Source organism: Cibotium barometz, chromosome 14, assembly GCF_041138505.1.
Source record: "Cibotium barometz isolate CiBa-2024 chromosome 14, ASM4113850v1, whole genome shotgun sequence".
Classification (NCBI taxonomy): Eukaryota; Viridiplantae; Streptophyta; class Polypodiopsida; order Cyatheales; family Cibotiaceae; genus Cibotium; species Cibotium barometz.
Window position 1 is genome coordinate 37968781 of NC_141059.1, and position 20779 is coordinate 37989559.

A 20779-nucleotide genomic window follows, 5' to 3' on the forward strand; every position below is an offset into this window, starting at 1 on the left:
TCAGAATGGGTTTCTCCGATAGTCATTGTACCAAAGAAGAATGGGAAACTCAGAGTGTGCGTTGATCTCAAAAAGGTTAATGCAGCCACCAGAAGGAATCATTACCCCTTGCCATATTCTGAACATGTGCTTGAAAGAGTGGCAGGCAAGGATGCATATAGCTTTTTAGATGGGTACTCGGGTTACAATCAGATCACAATTGCAGTCGAGAACCAAGCTAAAACAGCATTTATCACAGAGTTTGGAGTGTTTGCCTTTCGCGTAATGGCCTTTGGCTTGACCAATGCACCTGCAACATTCCAACGATTGATAAACACGGCCTTTAAGGAATATCTAAGGGACTTCTGTGAAGCTTTCTTAGATGATCTTTGTGTTCATTCCTCGTGGGACGAGCACTTGATGTGTTTACGAAAAATATTTGAAAGGTGTAGATTATATCGCATCTCCTTGAATCCTTTCAAATGCCAATTCTGGGTTAAACACGGAGTTATCTTAGGGCATATAGTGTCCAAAAATGGGATTTCCACTGACGAGAGTAAAATCAAGGTCATTCTGGAATTGCCACCACCCACCAACTACAAGGGAGTCCAATGCTTTATGGGCCACGTTGGTTATTATCGAAGGTTTATTCTATTCTTCGCCGAGATAGCTCGACCATTGTATAAGCTTCTCATCGAGTTTATTTGGACCGAAGAATGTGACCGTGCCTATGAGCTATTAAAGAAGGCCTTGGGCGAGTGCTCCAATCTTGAGAATGCCTAACTGGGATTTACTCTTCCATGTGCATATTGATGCATCAAACTTTGCTATTGGGTGTGTTTTAACTCAACCTGGAGAACACAAGCTAGACTACCCCATTAGCTTTGACAGTCGCCAGTTGAACGATGCTGAGATGAACTACACCACTACGGAGCGAGAAGGGTTGGCAATGATATATGCAGTAAGGAAATTTCGTTATTACCTCCTTGCCACCAAGTTTGTTTTCTATGTAGATCATCAAGCATTGTTGTATCTGGTAAACAAACCATCCTCCACAAGAAGAATCACACGATGGTTATTGATTCTTCTTGAGTTTGATTTCACTGTTGTTGTGAGACCTGGCAAAAAACATGTTATGGCTGATCATTTGTCTCGCATACCTAATGGTGAGGCTCCTACGGGGGTTGATGATGACTTACCTGACACCTCCCTGTTCATGGTGGAGACAATGCCTGAATGGAGTGAGAAGATTGTTAACTTTTTGGTTAATGGCTTTCCACCCAAGGAGCTTCGTAAAGATCTAGCTCGAAAGCTGATCAAAGAATGCGAACCCTATTGCTTGATAGCAGGGACTCTTTATAAAAGAGGAAAGGATGACATTCTTAGGCGTTGTGCCCGAGAGGATGAGTATCTATACATTTTGCAAGAGGCACATATGGGCGTAGCCGGTGGTCACTTCTCAGGAGACTTAACTGCGCGAAAGATCTTACAATCAGGGTATTGGTGGCCCACTATGTTCCAAGACGCATCACTCTTTGTGAAGGGTTGCGATGAATGCCAACGATATAAGAAACCCCAGAGGAAAGATCAGATGCCCCTACATCCGATCAAAGTAAACCAACCATTTGAAAAGTGGGATTTAGACTTTGTAGGTCCAATTAGTCCAGTGGCCCGAAACACACAATCTCGCTATATTATTGTGGCCACTGACTATATGACCAAATGGGCTGAAGCGAAAGCGACACGTAAGGCAGATGCGAGGACAACAGCCAAGTTCCTCTTTGAAAATATAATCACACGATTCGGTTGTCCTTTGGAACTTGTGAGCGACAATGGTACGCATTTTATAAATGAAGTGATTAAGGAGCTCACAACAAATTTCATGATATCCCATCATAAATCTAGTCCTTACTATCCGCAAGCGAATGGCCAAGCCGAGAGTACCAACAAGACTTTAATCCCTATTTTGACAAAGACAGTTGAAGCTCATCGCACGGATTGGGATCTAAAGCTTACGACAGCTTTATGGGCCTATCGTACTGCGTACAAAGTGGCTATTAATTGCACACCATTCAAAATGGTATATGGCCAAGAAGCAGTCATGCCGTGGGAATTTGTCATTCCTAGTCTTCGTGTTGCTACTCAAGAGGGTTGGGATGGTAATCCCTTAGTAGAGCGTCTGTATATCCTTGAGCGGCTAAACGAAGAAAGACAATTGGCTGTATACAATGCCCTTGTGGAGAAGGATAGAAGGAAAAAATGGTTTGATCGCCATCTAAAGGACAAAGACATCAAGGTTGGGGATAAAGTCCTGATGTATGGAGTGCGAAACGAAAAGAAGAAGCTCAAATATGCTGGTAAGGGACCATATAGAGTATGTGAAATTACCCCGCAAGGTACCATTAGAGTGGAGACTCTCGACGGAGTTGAAACCATTGGATTCCTTAATGGGAGTAAATTCAAAAGATACTATGACCCCCTGAGCCAGGAGGAGTTACACGCAATCCATCAAAAGAAGGCAGCTAAACAACAGGCTAAGCTTAAAAAGATACAAGCGAGAGTCGAAGCCAAAGAACGTCAACAGCGTGCTAGGAGACAACGAGAAGCCAACTTGGGAATTACGCAAGTATTTTTCGAGGAAGCAGAAGAGGATGCACTGGAATCTGACCCACCTCTAAGATACCCAATTGAGTTACAGAGTCCTTACGGGGAGGTGTTGTACAATGCATTATTGGATACAGGAGCTCAACACAATTTGCTATCATATGGCGTGTGGTGTCAACTGGGAAAACCACCTTTAACCAAGAGTTCTATCCAAGTTCAAGGAATCAACAAGAAGAAAACCCCTGTCTCAGGAATTCTGCACACTCCGGTTGCTTATGACAAGGGAACCATAATTCAAAGCTTTTTGGTTATGCCTGCTGGTACCATGGAAGGGACTGTAATCTTAGGGCGCAAATGGATGATGGCCACCAAGTGCAATATCGATTGGGCAACCAGACAAGTCACAACGCAAGAACCAACACTAGGTCTGACCGCTCAAAATCCCGCACCTAAGTCATCCACTCAAATATTAGATAATGAAAAATCACAAAGTCCAATGGCAAAACCATCTTCGATTGTTGGCCACCCCTCTAACGCTTCAATGCCAAGAGTGGAAACAGGCAAGGTGGTCCCTAAAGCTTCACTTACTATGCCGCCAAAGAGTACATACGCATGGGTCCCCAAAGCTTCGCTAACAGCTACTTCCCCTGCTCAATCTCGTTTAGCCACCAAGAAACCCGAGAAAGGGCAATGTAACATCACGATGGATCCCTAAAAAATTATTAGTAGCCCAAGGGTACTACGAGGGGAATGACCAGATTTGGGTCCCTAAACATAAGGTGAATCCCTCTACATCACCTGTAAAACCTTGCAAACCAATTGTTGCCACCCCAATGACAATTCAAGACCGTGGTAAGGGAAAGGTAACAGAGTGCTCCGCACCACTTCTTCCAGAGTTAGTTTGGATTCCCAAACGATATCGATCATTACCACCTAGCTCAGGAAGGGGGGAGCCACATGAAGCTTCTAGCTCCTCATGCCAGGCACACGCTGATATAGAAGTTTCTACATGCTCTACACCTACTCTTGCCAACACCCAACAAAAAACCGATGAGTCTACGTCTCCCCTTGTAATAGTATCGTCGGAAACCATTTCCTCCATTCGTCAATGGGAGCGTACACTACCATCTCTGCAATTGGATGTGGCCACAAGGGTCATAAAAAGCTATCTGCCCACATCACAACCTATGACCCGCTGGACAAATTGGTTCCAAGAGGCTGCAACATCATTGCTAATAATATGATCTACCCAAGGAAAGGGGGAGCATGTACTCACGCTCGAAATTCTATTGCTTCCTCCTTAGCCTTCTCCCCTGACCATGTAATTGCCAAATTCAAGGGGATGTATATATATAGCTTCATACACAAAAGAGAAAAGAAAAGAAAAGCAAAAAATAGTAAAAAGAGCAAGAGCACAAAAACAAGAGAAATATCCGTATACAATCAAGAACTAGATTGACCTGTCATAAACCTACTGATGCTATATCTGTGTTTGCAGATATGGCAGATGCCCGATTATACACTTCATCCACTCCTACCTTTGGTGAGAGGTATCATCTGTACCTTTCTCAGATATTCCACATGTGCTATCCTGTAATTGAAACTGAATGGGATCATATAGATATACTAGCCAGAGAGGAAAATGTTGAGGAATTAGAATGACTGACCCCTACTCCGTAGAGGACATATCCCCGATAGCCCAATGCTTTCCTTTTCCACAAGATGACTATCCTCGCATGGTTATATTCTTGATGAGTCTATGTGGATGGGAAAATGAAAAGGAAATATCTGACAATGATGAATTGACGGATGAAACTCATGGCACTACTGAGGTTGATTTTATTTATTTGGATGATGCGGATAGAGGCTTAGCCTTAGGGCTAGAGCCAGGACTCTACAACATCCTCTTACCGTATCCTCAGTAGTAGTGTGGTGACTGATAGGTAGGTTAGTGTTTTTAAGTTTTTTCTAGTTTAGATTCTTTAAACGAGTCTTTGATTTTCCACACTGATGTGCCTCTCGAGGTATAGTGCTTGTTAGTTGATTGTACAGGTTAAAAAGTTTGAGGTGGGTTCGCTTTCAAGTCCTGAGACTGCCGCAACGTTCATCAAAATATATCTACATCAAATTGCAAGCTGTCTCGTCAAATCAAGGAGATCTCCAATTACAGGTGTAATTCTTCCATACCCACTCTCTTTCGTTTTTACTGTTCAATTAATTTCATAAACTATAAGGCATGACCACATGGAAATTGTCAATGTATACTTAGTTTTTGAAGTTGCTTGCATGCTAGTGTAAATCATTAATGAGCTTAACTTTATTGGAAATATTCCTAGGCAGCATGACGTCTTTAGTTAACCTTGGAATACGATAGTCTTAGGTCTAGGGTCAAACCATCTTAATGTTTGAACACCTGGCTGTGTGTGTGTGTTGACCTCTAGGACATAGCTTTTACCCCTTGTCGAAAGGATGTAAGAACACATTTTAGTTCAGGAGCGAAGATCAAAAGAAACTTTAATTTTTTTTTTAAAAAAAAAGCCTACAATAAATGGCAATACAAGTCTATAATGTGCTTTAATGTTGGCTTATCGCCTTATTGATACTTGGTAGGCGAGGAGTATTCTACTCCAGACCGATGCCTTGGTTGGTAGGGGGTAGCCTTGCCTAAAGTGAGCTAATAGATTCCTGGATAATGCCTTGTGTTAAACATGGTACCAGGATCGATGTTAGTTTTGCCTTAGGAAGGTCGCCATTGTGTGTAAAAATTGTCATGTGCATTTTTTTTTAAAAAAAGGCAAAAGGCTCCTGTAACTCTGATGTTTCTTGTGTCCCTAGACGCGTGGTATTAACTTGTTCTTGGAGTAGACACAGTGTGGTCATTGTTTATTTATTAAGCTTGGTTATTTTCCTTGACTTAGGCCAATTATATAAACCTTGATTAACCTTTGACACCTTGCTAACTCTTGAATTCCTTTCAATAATTTTAAACTCCTATTAATTTGCTACACTAGCTCACTATTGTGACCCTTAAACTAAGTTCTCATAGCAACATCCATTGTGGTCTCACATGCTTGAATTTATATACTTTATATCTTTTGAATTCCAGCATACCTTCACTCTACTTCCCTGTTTTGCAGACGGTCTACCACAACACCCTCTCGAGCTTACCATACCATAGCTTCCGAGGACGGAATCTACATCAGGAAGGGGGGCATGTTAACCCATGGCGGACATGGCGACGTACTATATTTTACATCATTAATTTAAATATTCTGAGTTATGGGCCGGGCTTGTCGGCACCATATGTTAAGGATGAAGGGATTGGGTGATCGCCGATGAGAGGCGCACCTTGGATATCAGTAGGATAAGGGTTAGGGTCGGCCGGCCATGTATGGGCGCCCAAGTGTGAACGGCCAAGTCACCTATAAGAGTCAAATGTAACCCTAAAATCCTCATTCTCATGTGTTGTGAATAGAAGAGTGCTCTTGCCTTATCTCCTTGTTTTCCTTCTCCTGCGTGTGAGAGAGAGAGAGAGAGAGAGAGAGAGTGATCGAGCGCACTGTGTAGCGGCACGGCGAGGCGGCGGAGAGGCAGTAGAGCGGCGACGGCGGCTCCTCCTTCACGGCTGCAACGCGGGAATCCTTCAAGGCGGCAGTTAAGCGGTGAGTGACACACCTTTTGCATTCTGTTTTGAGCTTGCCTTCCTGGTTGTATGCTTGCAGCCATTCGTGGCTCGCATACGGTGTTCGGCAAGTCCCCAGCTACGACCTGTGCAGCAAAAGCGCACAGCCACTCTTGTTGCAAACAAGAGTTGCTCCCTCAAACCATCAAGCCAAAGGAAAGCTCCCAAAAATTCATGTAAGCTAGAAATCCTACTTTTTCTTTATTCCATTTAATGGTTTTCTAATTTTTGTTTTCTTTAAAATGAAAACTGATGTAATGCCTTGTTGGAAAGGCTTTCCCCCTCTCTTCATTCTTGAATTCAGCCTTTCTTTATCCTAGATATGTAATCAAATTCTTAAAATTAAACTTTTCATATTGTTTCTCTTTAAAAAGTGGAATTTGATTAGTTTAGAATGCTTTGAACCATTTGGGATAATTTCTAAGCAACTTGAGAATGAAAAAAATTGAAAAATGGGCAGCCATACAAAGGAGGTTATGGTAAAAAAAATTAAATTTTGTGAAATAAGTGTTATCTTTTATTATTCAAAAAGAGTAATCCCCACCGTTTGTGTATTCTAAAAGTGTTATTTTCATTCTATGCATAGAAAAATACATATTAGAAATATTTTTATTATAAAAGTGTTATTTCCATTAGAATTAATTTCTATGCATAGAAAGATGCATATTGGAGAAATTTTTTTTATTCTAAAAGTGTTAGTTTCATCAAAATTGATTTTTATGCATAAATAGATGCATAAAAGAATTTTTTTATTATAAAAGTGTTACTTTCATCAAAATTGATTCTTATGCATAAATAGATGCATAAAAGAATTTTTTTTATTATAAAAGTGTTACTTTCATCAAAATTGATTTTTATGCATAAAAGGATTTTTTATTATAAAAGTGTTACTTTCATCAAAATTGATTTTTATCATAAATAGATGCATAAAAGAATTTTTTTATTATAAAGTGTTACTTTCACTCATCAAAATTGATTTTTATGCATAACTAGATGCATAAAAGAGTTTTTCTATTATAAAAGTTTTACTTTCATCAAAATTGATTTTTATGCATAAATAGATGAATAAAAGAATTTTTTTTAATTATAAAAGTGCTATTTTTATCAAAATTAATTTTTATGCATAAATAGATGCATAAAAGAATTTGCTTTTATATAAAAGTATTATTTCCATAGAAGTTGGAATTTATGGATAAATAGATGCATACTAAAGTTTTATATCAAAAAAAGAATTCTCTTTAATCCTATGTTTAAATCCCATGAATATTGGTAAATGAATAAGTAAATACTCTGTGAGAGAAAATTCTACCGTTTCATATTCTCTAGGATGGTAATGAGAAAACTCAAAAAAAACTATCGAAGTCAAAATTTTAGATAAATGATTTATTTATTCTTCATATGAATTTGTGATTAGTTTTGAATTCAGTTAAGCAATACTCAATGAATGAAATTCAGTAAAGTAGTAATTGAAATATTACCCTTCGAGAAAGATAGTTCAGGGAGAACCTTTCCAGACTCAAACCCTGAATCAGTCTATGACCAAGACATAACTCCTTCGTCAGTTTCAAGAAAAGACAATGTAACCAGTTCAGGAAAATTCACTCAAATCACTCACCAAATCTAAAACTAAGTTGAGACCCTTTGATTTTGATCTGAGGATCAAGGTTACAGAATTCGAGGAATTCTATTTGGAATTCATACCTGCGATCAGAAAGTCTTGGGATATGGATTTAAGATATACTCATTGTATTCAAAAGAAACTCAAAACTGAAAACTTGCATAGAAACCCTGTTTTCTTAAAGGACTGTCTTACGCCAGAATGTTGGAGAGAGCATGTATATGTGTTTTTCTAAGGGAAGTTCGATTGCAATAGCTGGCGAGGAGTGTTCAAAGGATGGCTCACACGACAAAAACCTACCTAGGTCTTGACCAGTCTTGCTATGGTGAAAAATGGTGTGCTTCCGGTACGATGGGCGAGGGCCGACGAAGCGGTCCCTTAGTGAAGTGCCAGGACACCTAAGGAGGATCCTGGAGGGTTTTGACGAGGCGATGCACGGTATGTCGTGGAAGATATATATGTATGATGTGACAAAAAATTATTGTAATGTGTTACTGGATCTCGTTGTTGACCAGCTAGTCTGGACGGAGAGTCCAGAGTGATACCTGTTTTTGAGAAACAAGAAACTGGATGGAAATTTTGAGTTATGATATCTGTAACCAAGAATTGTACACCTACACACCTCAAAAGCTGGAGGGAGGAATCTTAGATCCTACCCCACTTAAAAAACGTGAGATGTCCTCATCTCGCAAACTAGAGGACAACTCTTTCCCTTAAGATCCAACTGATTCTAGGGTTCCTTATAATCTGGTGAACCCAACAGAATCGTGGGATAAAGATCCCTTATATAGAACTCATCATCAGATAACAATTCATTCAGATCATATCAGTCATATCCTTAACATAATAATGGTCCATTAGACTGAAATTTCCATCTGAACATTCCTCCATGGGAATTTCAATTATACAGGTTTTTAATTTGTCATCCCTTAACTTGATCCACTGGGTCAAGTGTTAACAGTAGCAATCTGTTAACAGTAGCAATCTGTCATCATCAGCACAATCCACTAATCTCATAGTGATTTGCTAAAGTCATTATCGTCATTCCAGTTATTACGAACATCATCACAGAGACTCGTCCCATTCATCCTCATTGTGGTTTTGCTCAGCTTATCGCTTTTCAACCAAAATTCAGGAATCATCATTTTTTCAATCAGAATCCAATTCAACTCATCAGTTCTCAACCAGAATTTTAAAATCATACCAACCACATTCGAATTCATCATCTGCATAGCATTTTTGCTTATAATTTCAAGGTCTTAGATTTACTCGTATATATACTGCCAGTAAAGAGCTGCAGTTATACCCTCGATATATACAGTAGTCACGGCCCTTGGAATTTTAAGGTAAATACCATCATGTCTAGGCCTCAAGCAAGTCAGGGATTCCATACAATTGCGGTACTTCCTTTTGAAGACCCAATTACCTATTTATGAATCTTCATTCTGAATATCAATTTGTATGAATTTCATCACACAATTATAACCTTTTACTGCTACTTCATAATTTTTTGACATTTTTGGTTTCTCGGTTGATCCTCTTTAGCCAATTTCCTCTGATACCAGTTGAGAGATCCCTGTCCCCATTGCGCAATGAATTCAGGGGTGCTAGCAGTGGAAGTAGCGCTTCTTGCATAGGGCAACGTACCTCACTCGGGGCATCGCCCACCACACGGATATCCAGACAAGAGACTAATCCATCGGTTCTTCCAAAATCGAACCCAGGAAAAACTTCTCTTCCCCGGAAAGCACGGGCGATTCCTCTAGGATAAATTTAACGTAGTCAAGAGCCTTAACTAACTGAACTGATCTGACCAAACCCATAAGTCCCATAGTCAGATCAAGGAAAAGACTTGCACTTGGATCGTACTTGGATCATAGAGACCAACAATTGTTGGATCATAGAGACCAACAATTGTTCCTCATTGAGAGGCACCAGCCGTTGATTCTTTTTCATAGAACAATTTTTATCCGAGATTTACTTAATCTATCGTACCATAACAGAATTGAGTCTCATTTTCGGGATCCATTAGTCTAGCCTAATCCCATCCAGTCCCGTGGGTTAGCCAACTGCCCAACCACTATAGTGATGGGATCCATTTTAGAATTTGGTTAGGTTTTGTCTCAGGTACCAGGAAAAAGAGTTCCCAGGTCCCCTAGCCGGATATTCATGCAAATTTAGAATTAGTCACACCACTTACACACCCAATGAAAACAGTGGAAGGGGCTGCCTTACCACTTCTTCTCTGCTGTGGGCAGCAATAAATGCTTGATCAACTGCATGCTGCCTGGCCCTGTTTTGCCTGGACTGCGCTTCTTTTGCAAGAGCTTGTTGACTAAAGTATCATACTTGACCACATCAGGTCTGTCCTCAGTAACAAGTCTCCACGTGAAAGCAAAAGTCTGATATGACTCTGGTAAAGCATCAAGAACAGTCTGCACAAGAGAATGATCAGGAATAATCTCACCTGCAGAAATCAACTATTTCTTGAGATCTTTAATCTCAGCCAGAAAGACATTCATGTCATCATCTTCCTGCATAATCTTCGATTCCAGCTCTTTACGTAGGTAAGAGATTTTTGCCTCGTTACGACCTGCATACGACCCAGCTAGAATATCCCAAGCCTGTTTTGCTGTTAGCTGAACGAATATGTGGGGTGATGTTACATTTGACAGAAAGTGCAATCAAGGCATGATCCTGCGCATCTTTACCATCCCAACGAGCTTGTTCAGCAGTGGATAAAACAGTAGCAACAGTAGAGCTGCTAGAACCTGCAACATCCTCAACAGATCCTACTACATCCAGAGAACCTAGACGTACATCCATACCCTGCACAATGTTCCACACTCCTTTTGCAACCAAAACATGCTGCATCATGTATGCCCAAAGTGGGTAGTTGCTGTCTCCATGCAGTTTGTCTTCAGCTGGACAACATGCGAAATACATCATTGCTGTTATCAGCCATGGCCACCGACTGAAACTGATGCAAAAGCTACCTGTAATGAAGCAAAGACTGAACAGAAAACAACTCGTGCTATATAGCACAGTCCACAATAGAATACGTATGCCTGTTTTGCAGAAAATTGCACTGTCAAAATTTTTGCACAAAATGACGAAAACACCTGTGCAGAACTTGCAATGCAAAAACAGAGCCCGAAATGATCTCAGATGCGATTTCTGAAACCGTGAACAGAGAATCAAGCAAATTGTAAGATAATTAGTGAATTTTGATCATTTTCTATAATTTCTCAATGTTTGGATATTCAATGTATATTTTATCAAAGTTATAGACAACTGTGGTCAGCATGGCTTCTAGATGTTTATGTATATAATGATACACTTTAAGATCATAGGGATGGTAGAGGGTAGATTCACATATGTTTAAGTGTTGATGCGTATTATACACCTCTAGCCACCCATGATTGATTATTCATTGATAACTTCTAGCTACAACCTTGTAATTGGCCGGTGTAACAGGAATATCATCTGGTATAAATAGGTCAAGTTTATTGACACTATTGTCCAAGATGTCCAAATTTTGCAAACTACGTAGGTTGAGCACAATAGGGTGTAATGGATAGAAGAATACATCTTTAGGATCGGTTTAATACTAGGTCCCCCTGGAAGATACCCATAATAATGGTAGTGTCAAATCTCCTAGGCTTAAATCTTTAGACAGATTTATTTCATATTGAAGTAAAGAGAGTGTTAATGTAGATAAAAAGAGAGTAAGAGTTTGAGGAGGGGCCGAGGATTCATCGGCAAAACCAACCTATCTCCGAGGCTTGCTCAAGAAGCAGGCACAACGCAGAAGAAGCTGAATAGAGGAAGAAGCCAGATAGAAAAGGGAGGCAAAAATTGATGTCGAGGTAGCGACGTGGATTCGGTAAGAACGGCACAACATAGCCCTACGAGCTGATTTGCAGAGTATAGGGACCTGCAAGCGCTCGTGAAAGCTCACCTCAATCGGAGAACGTGAGTTGGAGGGTGCCAGCGGCGTAGCCCTGGGAGCCGATGCCTGCTCTGATACTAATTGTTGGAATTAGGGTTGCAGGAAAGCACACAAAGCTTGGAGAAGAAGAAGCAAGAATGCACACAACACATAATGTATTAGATTGTGTCAATGTACAAAAGATAAGTTAGCCCTAGAAGGATGGACGTATATACAAGTCGGGGAAAAAAACCTCCTAAAGAGGGAAAAAGTACCCCGGCGGTCCTAAGTGTGTTCACACACATCACTGTCTATATATATATGGCAACAATAACACTTTTGAAATAAAAAATTCTTTTATGCATCTTTCTATGCATAAAAAACAAATTAATAACACTTTTGAAATAAAAATAATTCCTTTATGCATCTTTCTATGCATATTCATAGGTGAATATATACATGGAGTAATTAGAATATTTCTTTTGGATGCAAAAAATGGTGGAAATTACTCTTTTGGAATAACATAAAAACAAACTTTCTTTTTCACAAAATTCTGGAAAATTTTACCATAACCTCCTTTTGTATGGCTGACCATTTCTCAATTTTATCATTCTTTATTTAACTTAAATTAACCCAAATTAGATTTATAGAACTCTAATCTACATAATTTTCTAGATTCAAGAGAGTAAACAATAAAAAGAGTTTAATTTATCCTTTAGTTAATATTTCTAGGATTAAGAAAGGGTGGAATGTAAAGAAGAGAAGGGGTGGCCTTTTCCTCAAAGGCATAGCATTTGAATTTAATTCAATCAACTGTAAAACACGAAAATCAAGAAAATCATAGATTTAAAATAAAACATGTACGAAAATTAACTTACATAGAGCTTGTAAGCTCTCCTTTGGCTTGAGGGACTGAGGGTTCTACTCTTGTTTGAAGCAAGAGTGGCCACCAATTCACTTTGGAGAGGATTAGGCCAAAAACAATTGAATTATTAAAAAATTCAATGTAGATGGCTCAGGACAACAGGAGCAGAGTAACAGTGCATAAACACCATTAAGCTTTTACAAAGGGGGAGGCTTCTATTTATAGGAAAAAGTGAGCCCCTAACCAAGCAAACTAGTTCTACAATTTTCCAGATCAGTTTGGTCAATTTTTGACCATTTTTGGGTCAGTTCAGCTTACTTTTTGGATCTAGTCTTGAAATAGGAGAGAGGAGAGATGAAAATATCTCATTTTATTGATTAAAAATTGGGGGTAATGATGAGAAAAAGGTGCCTACTTCATGAGGGGAGATCCCCACACTGAGGTGTCAAAATTCAGTTTTTTTAATTGTTTTCTTTGGTCCTTAGTCCACTCTTCATCTTATGTGAGCATTTACTCATTTTTGGGGGGGGGGGTTTCTTTTATTCTTCAATTTATCTCCTCCCTACACTTGGATTGATCCTATTGGCCCCATAGGAACCTTAATTGGACCATAATCCAAAAATTTCTGAAAATCTGGACCCTTAGGCTAAGGTTCTTTATGCCTATTTTCAATTAATTCCAATTGCACATTGGAAAGTTCTTTTTGAATTTCTGTTTCAGGGGAAACCATTTAATACATTAGGAGGATTTTTATATCCAAAAATATCTCAATTTTGAATTATCTCTCTCTAGATATTTTCTCTCTCTAGGCCAAAACAGGGTAAAACATGATCTTTCTTTTATTTCAGAGAGGGAAATAATTATAAGATCAAAAGGGGAGGTTCTTACACCTGCACACCTCAAAAGCTGGAGGGAGGAATCTTACATCTATAGCAGCCAATGTCTCTTCAATTATCTTAGTTGAACTAAAAATAGACCAACTAGAACTAGAGTCGTGAGTGAACACAACAATCCCTCAATCCAACTCCTGAGGAATCGGATAATCTAACATCACAAATACAATTATCATATAGCCAATAAAATTACCTATTCTATTAGGATTGAGTAATTCCTCATAACCCAAGGGACACAAATACCTTCCCTCTCTCTAAGAACCACAAAAGTATCACATATCTGAAACCCTCATTATAAACGTCCTCTAAAATTGTTCCAATCAAGAGCGTTTCTAAGCCAAAACACTCATGATATAATGTGATTAGCTACGAAGACAAATACAGTTATTGTAGCCAATCAAATTACCTATCCTATTAGGATTGAGTAATTCCTTGTACCTAAGGGATACAAATACCTTCCCTCCCTAAGAACCACATAACTATCACATATCTGAACACTCTCGTTATAAATGTCCTTTGAAAGTGTTCTTATATCAAGAGAGTGTCCAAGCCAGAACACCCATGATATAACTCTCCTACTCAATCATATCCTATGCCAAATGCACAACTATGAAATTAGCTATATAGCAGGTCAATTCTTTCTAGGATTACACCTTGTTATGGCTCACCCTAACCCTCCTTGAAACACATCCAACAAGCGACTACCTAGTGAACCACAACTGAGCATCTTTCCAATGGGCCGAGCTTGTAACCCTTGAGGTCTCCAAGCTCTTCAAGCGATTCCACCACACCTCCCACCACGAGTGTTGTCACACCGTCACGTTGCACTACGTGTACTTGTCCCTCCTCTCACCTCACATCACTCACACACACTCATTAACATGTGTTAGGGAGAGAGATTAGCAAGAGCAAGACTCTATTTCACAATGGTAGCGTATCCTTGTATTATGAGAGAAATTCACTTATATACTTAGCCATAAATGTTCACACTCACTTAAACTGTGGGGCCGGTGGGTCACTTTAGGCTCATAAGAGGGCTAATGCTATTACAATGACTACTCTCATAATATATCCATGAAGTACATCACTTGGGACTTCATCCTAACTTGCTACCCCACACTCTTGAAGTGGGAAACTCCATCACACCATTATGGGCGCCTGTCCAAGTTGTAGATTTGAACACCATTGCTTCATATCTTGAATGTATGACCTTTTGGTGTATCAAATTTGAGTCCTTGATATAAGATAATGGTAGTAGCTCTTGTTAACCCTAGGAATGGATTAAGATTCTCCCTTTTCTGATGTCTATCACGTCCTCAATGATCGCGTTGAAGACCTTTGTGTGGGAAAAATTGATAAGCTTTGTTGTTGGCTTTTGATGTTGAGTGACATTCAATGGTCATTATTCCTTCAAAAGGCAATCTCATAAGTAAGGTTACATGTGATTTGTGTTAGTGGGGAAGCTAAGATATGCTAAGAATGGGGGAGAAGAGAGGAAGGATCTAGAGGAACGTAGACATAATCATCAGAACGAGATTGTGTTTCTTAATTCCTCATTTGATTTATTGAAGTGACATTCATCATTTGAATATATTGTCCTTCGATAATATTCCTTTGTGTGGTAGGATTCTTGTCAAATGTTGTTGAGTAGGACCTATTCCTGCATGCTTCTTTCCATGTGCTTTTTATGCTTTATGTATATTTAAGTGCTCTAATAAGGTAGATATATATGAAGTACAAGAATTGATTTATTCCTCATTTGATTTATTGAAGTGACATTCATCATTTGAATATATTGTCCTTCGATAATGTCCCTTTGTGTGGTAGGATTTTTGTCAAATGTTGTTGAGTAGGACTTATTCCTGCATGCTTCTTTCCATGTGCTTTTTATGCTTTATGTATATTTAAGTGCTCTAATGAGGTAGATATATATGAAGTACAAGAATTGAGTCAAATAGACTCTTATTAAGTTGTTGCTTTTTGTTAAAGTAGCCAATCATTGGTGAAACTTAGAATAATTACATCGACTTCTTGCAACATTTAGATAGATATCTTCACGAAGGATTAGATATCATGTAAGATTCCTCCTTAGCCTGAATAATGGACAAGCTTTTACCTCAATCCCCTGTAATCATTCCCTATTTCAGGATACCAGAAAATATTATTTTTTCTTGTTTTTGCCTAGAGAGAGAAAAAATTATAGAGAGAGATAATTCAATATTAAGATATTTTTAGATATAAAAATTCTTCTAATATCTAAAATATATTTTCTTGAAATATAAGTTCAAAATAAATTCTCCAATGTGCATTAGGAATCAATTAAAAATGATATAAGGGACCTTAGCCTAAGGGTCTAGATTTTTAGAAATTTTTGGATTATGGTTCAATTAAGGTTCTTATGGGCTGATAGGATTAATCCAAATGTTGGGATGAGATAAAACCAAAGAATAAAAGAAAATATCCAAAAATGAGTAAATTCTCACATAAGATGAAGAGTTGACTGAGTACAAGGTTTATTAGTTAAAAACTAAGAGATATTAGTAAAAATTGAGATATTTAGAGAAAATGATGCATTTTGACACCTCAATAAGGAGAGACTGCCACCTCAAGGAGGTGCCTTTGTTCTCATAATTACTTGAGTTTTTAAATCCAAAAAATGGGATATTTTCTCTCTCCTCTCTCCAAACTGGATTAAAAAAAGAAGCCAAACTGGTCCAAATCTTGTCCAAATTGAGTCAAACTGAAGCTGAAAAATTCTAGAACTTAGTTGGACTTGGTCAGTGGCCTCCCTCACCTTTAAATAGGTCCTCATTCCTTTGTATTCTCATCTGTGAGCTATACCATGCTAGTATTACATTAAAATAATCATATTTTCTATTATCCCTTAATTTTCCTCTACTTTTGTGGAGCTTCGAGCTTCTCACTCTCTTCAACAACTCTTGTAGCTCTCTTCTCCACTTTCTAAACCAATTTATTGGTTGGGGGATTCACTTCTAGAAAAAGAAACAAGCTAATCCTTGAGGTAAGAATGAATTTTATGGGTTTTCGTTAATTTCCTCAAATGACTTCTCTTCTCAACCCCTCTCAAGCTTTAGAAGTCTTCTAAATGGTTGTTTTAATTAAAATCAAGCTTTCCCTAAGAGTCTTAATGTGTAATCAAGAAAAAGTTAATCTTAATACGTATTTAGAATACTTTCATATGTATATATCTCTCTCTCTCAAAAAGAATAGTCATTTCTATGACTAATTCTTTAGCAAAAGAATGCTTCTCTTTGATAATTTCTTACTTCAAAACCAAACTCTAGGCTTGACAAGCTAGAGATTAAGAAAATGGTATTTTTATGATTTTGTGTTAACAAAATAATGGTTATTTCTTTTAGATTATTTATAAGTAGTTAAAAACTACTTTGATTGATTCTAAATGAGAAATAGATTATCCTATCAATTTGGGAAAAGAGGAATAATGGAATTAGCTTAATCTAGTGAGATAATCATAATTAAGTTTATGATTATGATTAATATTATAAATTAAATTCATAGTTTAGATTTAAGCTTAAAATTAGATTTTCTATCATGTTTTCATTACAAGGTTTTATTCTTTTAGGAAAATTAAAAAAATATCAGTAATAATAATAGCGAAGCTATGGTAATTTTTTTTAAAAAAAATAAATATCTTATTTTTATGCATAATACTAAAAGAGGAACTCCTACCATATTATAGATTTAGAAATTTAAAGTAAAAGAATGCTTTTGACCATATTTAGGAAATAATACTTTTTGTTGTATTTATGCATAATTAATTAATTAAGAAAAAGAGAAATTTTTAATAAATTTATTTTATGCATAAAAAATTTTTAAATGATAAAAGAGGAATTCCCATGACATTTGGAATTCAATCATTTAAATGCAAAAAGAGGAATTTTTGGCATATTCAAAATAATGGATATTTTTATTTAATTTAAAAAAAAGAGAAATTTTTGATAAATTTATTTTATGAATAAGAATTTTTAAATGATAAAAGAGTAATTCCCATGACATTTGGAATTCAATCATTTAAATAAAAAAAGAGGAATTTTAAGCATATTAAAAAAATAAATATTTGTAATTAATTAAAAGAGAAATTTTTATGGCATTTTATGAAAAAGGTTTAAATTAATGTTGATGACAAAAGAGGAATTTTCACCATAATTCCACCTAGAAAATTAGGGTTTATAATTAAATTGATGCAAAGAATATTCTTAGATATTCTTATGTGCTACTACCAAATTAATATTTATCCAAAATTGGATTAATGGAAGAAGAGTATTTTTATAAAATCCTAATATTCTCGTATAGAACTAATTCTTAATCTATTGTGGGGTTAGGAAGGAATGAATTTCATAAAGTTAGAATTCCTTTACAGTTTGAAGTTCAGTAGATGTTATCTGAAGAAAATCCTTAGGAATAAAAGTTAGTAGTAAACCGAATAATTTTGGTGAAACCACGACTGTGAGAATGGCGGCCAGTAAACTACTTGCCCATTTCTCGAATCTGAATCAAGCAAAAACCTCGAGACCAATTCCAATTCTTGACACAAAGAATAGACTACCATTGAATTAGCGTAATTTTTCCTTCATTGAAATCACCAAGAATCTAGTTGGAAATTCAGTCAAATGATGGGTAGATTACCCTGATGAGAGATCAATGATTCTCATTAAGAAAAATTAGATTATGGAAAAATGGTTTTGTGAAACCACTCTCGAACCGGGAATTCTACTTGCATAGAACCTCTGTTTTCTTTTAAAGGATTGTTTTACGCCAGAATGCTGGAGGAAGCATTTTGTATTTGTTTAACTAAGGAGAGACTCGTTGTTGCAAAACAGCTGCTGACGGGGAGTCGTCTAGGGACGTCGCTTTCGTCGAGGGATGTCGCTTGCGGCAAAGCTTGCCGAGGTCTTGACCAGCCTCGGTATGGTTAAAATGGTGCGCTTTCGGTACGATGGGCGAGGACCAACGAAGCGGTCCTTGAGTGAAGTGCTAGGACACCTAAGTAGGATCCTAGAGGGTTCTTACCAAGTGATGCACGGGCTCGCGGTTGCTAGGACATCCATGCGTACGTTGAGAGGGAGATACGGATGAACTGAAAAGAATTACTTTTGCGAATCGAATTTTGATATAAGATCTCGTTAGTTGACCAGCTGGTCTTCAAACGGAGAGTCCGGATGATATATTTTGGAAATCAATGGACTCAATATTTTGGAGGATTATGATCAGTAATACTATGATTTCATTGAAAGATTATTTTAAAGACAACCCAATTTGTTAAAATGGTAATTTTTAATTGGGTGTGTAAGTGGTATGACTACCTTGAATTTTGCTTGAAGCGCCGGCTAGGGGACCTGGGAACTCTTTTCATCGGTACCCGGGCAAAACATAACCAATTTTTTATAAAGGAATCCCACCAATACAGTGGTGGTTGGGTGGTTGGCTAACCCATGGTCTGCATCGGCGGGGGATTCCTGTGATACAATTAGTTACGATCAAGTTACGTTAGTTAGATTAAGTCCTAGGAAGACCCTTGTTCTGTGGGAGGGAATCAACGGTTGTGCCTTACAAAAGGAAAAAAAAAAAGCGGTGACAGAATGTTGTAGATCATGAAGATCATGTGCGTAAGGTCCTGAAAATCCTAAGGAAGTACCAACTCTTTGCAAAAAAGAGCAAGTAATCTTTCTCTGTTGACCAGGTGGAATACTTAGATTCATAGTGTCTAAAGATGAGAAATCTCCTGACGCCACAAAGATCCAAGCAGTCGTAGATTGGCCGAAACCCAAGATGGTAAAAGAAGTCAGAGGATTCCTAGGATTAACCGGATGGTATAGAATCTTTATACCCAGGTATGCTCAGATAGCATCCCCTTTAACTAACCTTATCAAGAAGAGTACCCTATTTCACTAGACTGCAATGTGTCAGAGTTCCTTTGATAAGCTGATGACAGCCTTAGTAACCAACCCTGTCCTTAAATTGCCAGATTTTACCAAACCTTTTGAGGTAGTTAGTGATGCCAGTGGGTTTGCCTTAGGCGGTGCTCTTATGCAAGAAGGTCATGCAGTGGCCTATGAATCCAGAAAGTTCAGAATGTGGGATCCCACTGCCCCCTCGCCACACCGGATTCCCGGTAGCTGGCAGCGGAAGCAGCTCCCTTATGCGTGGGACAGGGTTTCCCACTCGAGGCCTCGCCCTCGAATGTCTGGGCACGAGACTAAGCTGGTGGTCATTCCAAAAACTAAAATTGGGAAAATTTTCCATGCCCGAAAAATGGGGACGATTCCACCATTTTTACTTTCTTAACGAACTTTTCTAAAACGAAGGCAAGATATTGAACTAACCTTCATCTAAATAAACTAGATAGAAGGGAAACTATTACAGACTTAACTTGAAGGGATTAATGCTTTTTTCCTAATTGAATCAGGTACAGCCGTTGATCTATTCATTAGAGAAGTCTTCAGGTACAGCCGTTGATCTATTCATTAGAGAAGTCTTTAGGCTTTTATTTAACTACTCAAGTTCTAAATGTATTCCTATTAATCAATTTTATTATTAAAACTCTACTGATTCCAGCCTACCCCATCGGCCATGGGTTATTAGCCACCGCCCAACCCACTGGAATTGGTAGAACCAAACAAGTACTCACCCACCCATAATTGAATGCCTTTCTTAACTTTTGCTTTAGAATACAGATACGCACACACTCCTCTTTAAACTTTAACTTATAAAACAATCCATTGACGCCAAAGGAGAGTTTACAAGCTCTATGTAAGTTAATTTTCTTACTTGTTTAATTTTAAATCTATGGTTTTCTTGATTTTCATGTTTTACAGTTGATTGAATTAAATTCAAATGCTATGCCTTTGAGGAAAAGGCCACCCCTTCTCTTCTTTACATTCCAGCCTTTCTTAATCCTGGAAAGATTAACTAAAGGATTAATTAAATTATTTTTATTGTTTACTCTCTTGAATTTAGAAAATTATGTAGATTAGAGTTCTATAAATCTAATTTGGGTTAATTTAAGCTAAATAAAGAATGATAAAAATGAGAAATGGTCAGCCACCACCATACAAAGGAGGTTATGGCAAAATTTTCCAAAATTTTACGGAAAAGAAAGTTTATTTTTATGTTATTCCAAAAGAGTAATTCCCACCATTTTTTGCATCTAAAAGAAATATTCTAA